This window comes from Marmota monax, unplaced genomic scaffold, assembly GCF_021218885.2.
Source record: "Marmota monax isolate L192 unplaced genomic scaffold, Marmota_monax_Labrador192_F-V1.1 WCK01_AAM20220418_F8-fsc00029, whole genome shotgun sequence".
Lineage (NCBI taxonomy): Eukaryota > Metazoa > Chordata > Mammalia > Rodentia > Sciuridae > Marmota > Marmota monax.
This window is the reverse complement of record NW_026693024.1, coordinates 3,958,714-3,965,642: the sequence shown is the minus strand read 5'-3', so window position 1 is coordinate 3,965,642 and position 6,929 is coordinate 3,958,714. Positions and strand designations below refer to the sequence as shown.

The following is a 6,929-nucleotide window of genomic DNA, read 5'->3' as shown; positions in this document are numbered from 1 at the left end:
TGTCGACTACTGTTTGCATGTGAGATGTTTTTCCAGGATCTGAAATTGCCCTTCTCTGTGGGTCTGTGGTCACTTTGGCTGCTGGGTTCATTCATCCCTGCCGGGGATGAGCCGTCACCTACCCCCTTGCAGCTGGGAAGGACCCTGTGGCTTCACTGTGGGCAGATAACTGCCATCACCGTTGGCCCTTCTCCAGGCATAAGAAGATAAGTGGTGCCTCTCCTCCACTGTGGCATGAAAATCTCATCTCATTTTTAGTGAGAGACTAGAGTAGAATGCAGAGCTGTGAGGAGGGGTGAGGGGTGAGGGCTCATCTCAGGAATCTCCTATGGGGAGCTCAAAAATTCTAAAATTTCTGTGAGCTCTCTGGAAGACTCCATGGAGGTGGGAGAGCACGTAACTAGGCCCAGTGAGAAATCAGTCCCTTTTCCACATGCATCTCTACTTCCCTGTGGTTTGGTGGGTCATGGGTCTATTCACACACATACTGCCTCCTTACCTTGACAAGTCAAATTGTGCCAGGGGTCAGAGACATAACCTAACAAATGTGTGAGTCTATACCAGGTGACTTTCTTCATGGCAAATATTATCAAAAAAAGTGGCCATGGTTTCTGCAGCCACTAATGTTACCTGCTGGAAATGCAGTTGTAGCATTCAGCAATACAGGGGAAACCAATGGGCCAGGTTCTGTTTTCCAAGGCATGGTGGGGAGGACCTCCACTGCCCGCCTCTGACTTCACTGCTGCTACTCATATGTTGATTCTGCACCTGGTCCACTTTACCTATGGTACTCAAGCTGTGGTGACAGAATGGAATTGGTGAATGTCAGGGAACATGGAAATTAGGATTGAGGTGAGGAAAGGAAAGTGGGGGGTGGCAAGTGCCTGCTGATTTGGTACTCACCCTTTGTTTGTTTTCTGTTGCAATAACAAAATGCTTGAGACTGGGAATTTTATTTTTTAAGAGGTTTGTTTAGCTCACAGTTCTGTAGGTTCAAGAGCTAGGTGCTGGCTTCTGCTTGGCTCTGGCGAGGGCCTCATGGTAACTGAGATCATAGCATTGGGAGCATGCATATAAGTGCCAAGTGGAGTATGGAGGTGCCAGATTCCCCTATAACAGCCCATTCTCACAGGAATTAACCGAGTTCCATGAGACCTGCATTAATCTTTTCCAAGGGCAGTGCCCTCATGACCTGATTGCCTCTTAAAAGCTTCCCCCATCTCAGCATCTCCACACTGAGGACTAAGCCTTTGTGGCAAACAGAAATCTTTGGGGACAAATCAGTCAAACAATAGCATCCTTCTCCCTCCTCTGTATAACACTTGGTATTTTCTGAAGAATTTAGACAAGGGTCTTGGAACAAGGACTTGAACATGGGCCATGATCAGTTTTTAACATGATGATTCTGAGAACCTGGGGAGGCAAAAGGCTGGGACAATGACATAAACTCCTAGGTATAATAAACTGTCACCCCTTGTAGTAGCATAATATTTTTCTCTACTCTTGTGTTCCTTTCAACAGATCTGTCATCAAGACTGATGAAAATAGAAGCTGACTATTTGCATAAGATGGAATTATTACTAGGGGAATAACTGAAGCAAACCCTCTAGCTTTGCCTGTTCCTAGTCAACTTAAAAATCACTAATTTTGGAGGTCACACAGCTGGGTGGACACGTTATTGGTTTCTTAGTAGCTTTACTGTAGATGACACCTCTGATGTGGGCTATAACGATAAAGGTGGCCTAGGTTACTTTTTAGGGACCTGAGGGCCACTTTTGTTGAAAACACTGACGTCATTGGGCCTGCAGTAGGTGTCTGATAGGTGACTGGGATGGAATGCAAAGGCTGGTTATCTCTGTCTTCATGCTAATCTCTGCCCCCTTTGCTGCCTTAGCACTTGGGTCAGTTCCACTCAGCTCTGCTTGTGGACACACTGATTGGTGGGGGGAGCTGCTCTGTGTTTTCTTCTACTCTGCCACCCTGGTGCTTTTCCACCAGCTGCAGCAGCACAAGCATCCAAGGTCCTTCCTAAGACCCAGATCAAGCCACAAGGCCAGGACATTTGCACAGGATGATGGTGGCAGCTTCAAGAGTAGCTCAGCCAATCCCCCCCCCCCCCCCCCCCCCCCCCCCCCGCATATCAATTAAAATCTCCCATCTCCCTTTGTTAGGGAAGCTGCCTGCCTGGTTCCTCCATCATGCTGTTTCCCTTCAGCGGAAGTCCTACTTATTCCCCAATTAAAGCCCTCCCTGCATGTGCTCCCAAACCTTGGCTCAGTTTTGTTTCCACCATTTCTGAATCAAAAGTTCCCATCTTGGATTATGAAGAGGGTGAGCTCTGGGGGAAGTGCCTCAGAGGAGGTGCCGGGAGAGTAGGGTGTTGTGTTCTGAGCTGAAGGTGAAGCTGGTAGAGCAAGAAGACACAGGTGGGCAGTCTGAATGCCAGAGTGGATAACTGTTTCACTAAAGCATTTATAATTAATTCCTTGTGTGCTGAGCCTCATTTCCACCACCTACATGGCAGCCTCAGTTGGCACAGCTTTGGGTATGAATATTGATTTCCAGTTCAATTGATTCAAGTGATTTGAATAAAAGCCTCTGGGAAGACTTCATTAGTGATGAGGCAGATGAAAAGACTTATAATGATGCACTTTTCTGATACAATGGCACAGTATGGAGACAGTGTATCACCATACCCCAAAACACACATTGGTATGCTCCACCAGAAAGGACAGCCATTTGATAAGGTGACAAAATCTGATAAGGTGACAAAATGCATGCATTTTATACTAAATGAACAGTTCATGGAGAAATTTTGTTGATCCCGAAAACATAGTAGTGGAATTGATCTACTGGGGAACTATTTTTGGCAGTGCCACCAGTTCCTTTTTCCTTTTGTTAGTCTAGGTTTGATGTGCTTTGGGGCTTGGATTGGACTTTGTGCTTGTATCTGCCGAAGCTCGTACCCCCCCCCCTCCCCCGCCATGCCAAGGGCATTCTCCGCCCCTGGCAGGTCTGTGTACACTGGGCTTAGGAAGTTGTTTGGTTGCTGGCCTTCTCCAGCACAATCTAGAGCTACCCAAGGATGTGTCTGTTGAATCTGGATGGTCCTTATACCTGGCTTGTGTTTCCACTCCCTTACAGTTCACGGCTTCTCTTCTATTCTTGTGGGCTGTTCACACCAACTGGAAAGAGTACACTTAATGAAGACATATCCGGTGGCGTGAATAGGATGCTCCCTGCTTTACATTTACCATTTTTAATATTTTTGATATTGATGTTTTCCCTTGCCTCCCTCCTAAATGTTTTCAATTTTTTTTGATATACCATTTTATCCTGAACATCCATTTTATTTATACACACACACACACACACATACCACTTAATATACATTAAATACCACTAAAATTTATGTAGTTTCCTTAGAGTGATTCCATTTCTCAAACTAATCTAGGTCCAAAGTCTAGACAGAAAGAAATAGAGATTTGACACAAATTTGTGACAGAAAATTGGTTGTGGGAAATTGATCCCAGAACAAGTTTTGCTTATGTCTATTAGACTTTCCACTAAAAGCACAGTAACCATTGTACCATCAACAAATTTCTTTGGTAAACCTCTTATTGTTAGAATTTCATGTTCACTTTGATGTTGTAGATAGCCAGTCAGCCAGGCATATTAGTGCTATTTTCAAAAACTCCCTATAAATGGAATATTATCTAAGATCCTTTTTTTTTTTTGAGTAAACTTTGGCACATAGCGTCACCTGAGGTGAAGTATGGCAGCTATTTATGTCTATACCATGTCCATCATCTACAAGAAAAGAAGTGAAAAATACAGTATTTATTTGAAATTTTAACTTTGTAACTGGAAAAGTCTAATTCAGCCAGATAAACTGGCTAATCTTATTTTATTGTATTGCTTAAAAAAAACAACCAAACTCCTTTATAGGATTTTCTTTGCTTTTCATTTTTTTTTTACATATTTTTTAGTTGTTGATGGACCTTTATTTTATTTATTTAAAAAATGTGTGTGGTGCTGAGAATCGAACTCAGTGCTTCACATATGCTAGGCAAGCATTCTACCCTCAAGCCACAACCCCAGCCCATCTTCATAGGATTTTCAGTGCCACCAAAACATTTGTAATTGTTCCTTCTCTTTTCCATATCAGGCTTGTTAAAAAAGAGTGCTTTCTTTTTAACATTGTTAGGATCACAGGGCAAGAAATTTCCTAACTGCTTTCTATTTATTCCAGCTAAGAACCATAAGAAAGATTCTACCATAAAGACCTGACAGAGCTGGGAATTCTACCACAAGATCTAAAGCTAGGTTGGGGTTGTGGCTCAGCGGTAGAGCATTCGCCTAGTAAGTGTGAGGCACTGGGCTCGATCCTCAGCACCACATTAAAACTAAATAAATAAAATAAAGGTATTATTACTACAACTAAAAAAATGTTCAAAAAAAAAAAAGATTTAAAGCTGTGGCTATCAAACTCCAGCTATAGTCTTTATTTATTTCTTGTGGTGAAATGACATGACTTTTCTTGCTTAAATCCCTTCCTGGTGTATATCATCATTATTCAATGGCTTATAATTCACTTTTAATAAATATCTATAAACATTGAACTTTAAAAAATCTTATTTATTCAATTACTGTAGCATTGACAGATTTAAAAAATAAAGTAACTTAGTAATTTCTTCCCATTCCTAAATCTTTTTTAAAAAATAAAAATGAGAAGAGACTCAGAAAAAAAAAATTTTCATCTCTGGCAACAATTCCACTGCAGAGAGTGTCACAGAGCTACCACCGGTAGCCACAACCTAATATCTACACAGCCTTGCAAAGGGTCTGGCTAGGAGGAAGAAGGGGCCCAGGGCTGGTGGTAGCTGAGCGGAAAAGTTTGTAACCATCCAGGGATCAAGGTGCTCTTCTTTCCTTTCCCTGGGATAAGGACCAGGGGGCCATAACAGTACTAAATTATGAAGGTGAATGTCAGTGGTCCTATCTGCTACAGACCTATGACAGTAAGAGACCCGTAAGCAACAAGTGTCCTACTCTGAGAGGCTTTTTGGTACTTTCTGGGTTACTTTACTTTGGTTGTCTATTAAATGGCTTCACTCAGAATTTGACTCCATATCAGGGGAATAAAACAATCACCTAAAAATGCTTCTCCATCTTTTATGAAAGACACTGGGACCCTGGGGGTGATTTGTGCCTTAATTTTACGAATGTTTTTCATTTTTAAATTTTCTATAATTGCTATGATTTAGATCTGAAATGTCCTCCAAAAGTTCATGTGTTGAAGAGTTGGTCTCCAATGTAGTAGTGTTCAGAGTTGGGGCTTTTGGAAGGTGATTGGATCGTGAGAGCTCTGATCTCATGGCTTAATGGGCCGTGAGAAGCGGTGGACACTTCAGAAGGTGAGGCTTAGTTGGAGGATGTACGTCCATGGGGGCGAGCCCTTGAAGGCTCTCTCTAGTCCCTGGCTCTTTCCTGTCTCTATTTGCTTCCTGGCCACCATGAGTTGAGCAGCTTTGCTCTACCATGGATCCCTGCCATGATGTGCTGCCTCACTACAGGACCAGAAACAAGGAAGTCAAATGACTATGGACTGAAATCTCTGACATTATGAGCCAAAATAAACCTTTCCTCCTTCGACCTTTTCTCTCAGGCATTTTGTCACAGTGACACAAAGTTGAGTAACAATTTGTATTCATGTATAATCAGAAAAATGTTATTTTGAAACTCCACAGGAAAATAAGCCTTTCTGATATATTTAAATATTATGGAATTAGGGGGGGTCTGTTTTTCCCCATAAGTCATTAAATTTATATGCAAAGATGTTTTCTTGTTCTTATCACTCCTATCCTTTTGTCCCTCTCTTTGACTTCATGTCATTTCAGTTGACTCTTTGTTGAAGTGACTAAGCCCCAGCAATCAGTACAAGCCCAGTTCCTGGCTGGACCACACTCTGAGCTCAGATGAATGGCTGTCACATGCATGTGGTAGCCAAAGCCAGGATGTGAGATGCCTGGTTTTGGATACACTCATGTAAAATTAAAGTACTTGGACTTGGGATTATTCTTCCCTTAGTTATAGTACATAGTCTGGGAAAGGAGAATGGCATCTTGGGTTGAGGCCAAGTATATTTCACCTACCCTGGGGCTCAGCTTTCATTCTCCCCCTCCCTCAGTTCACATCTTGGGGCAAAGGGCAAAACTGTAATCAGGTGGAACATGGGTTCAGATTTCCACATGGATACTGAATGTGGCACTCAAGGCACAAATTATCCCAATTCAATCTTACAGGTATATTTTGGATCTGGACTATCCTCCAAGTTCTGTGGTTTAAAAGCTTGGTTTCAAAATAGTGGTGTTTATTGGGAGGGTGGAACATTTAAGAGGTTAACCCTAGCTGGAGGAAGTCATGAGGGCATAACCGTGGAGGAGCTATTGGAATGCCGGCCCCTTCCTATCTCTCTCTGCTCAACAGTCACAATGAGTGAACAGCTTCCTCATCAGCTCCCGACATGATATACTGCCTAAAAGCAGGTCCATCAACCATGGATGGAAATTTCTGAAACTAAGACAAAATAAACCTTTTCTCTTTGTAAGTTGATCATCTCAGATAGTTTGCCACAGTAATGGCAAGATGATTAAACACAAATGGTTAGCACAGCTTTGACCCCCAACCCCCTAGGCCCACTTATGGATGAGTTTATTTTTCTTGTTTTAGTCAGGCCAAATGTAATATATGAATTGCATATATGAATTTCATTTTGATAGCAACCTTTTGACATAGACATCATTTCTAACATTGTATTTTGTCTACAGACAAAAGTTTTGATACATTTTCTTCTCATCTTTTGAAAAACATTCCCAGACTCTCATATATATATATATCCATTCTTCTCATAGTTATTTAGATATTTT

At 42.0% G+C, this 6,929-nt stretch overlaps 1 pseudogene; it reads left to right on the top strand.

Moving 5' to 3' along the window:
- Positions 1-2,206: 2,206 nt before the first annotated feature.
- LOC124098683 (claudin domain-containing protein 1-like) lies at positions 2,207-4,923 on the top strand (annotated as a pseudogene).
- Positions 4,924-6,929: the final 2,006 nt, after the last annotated feature.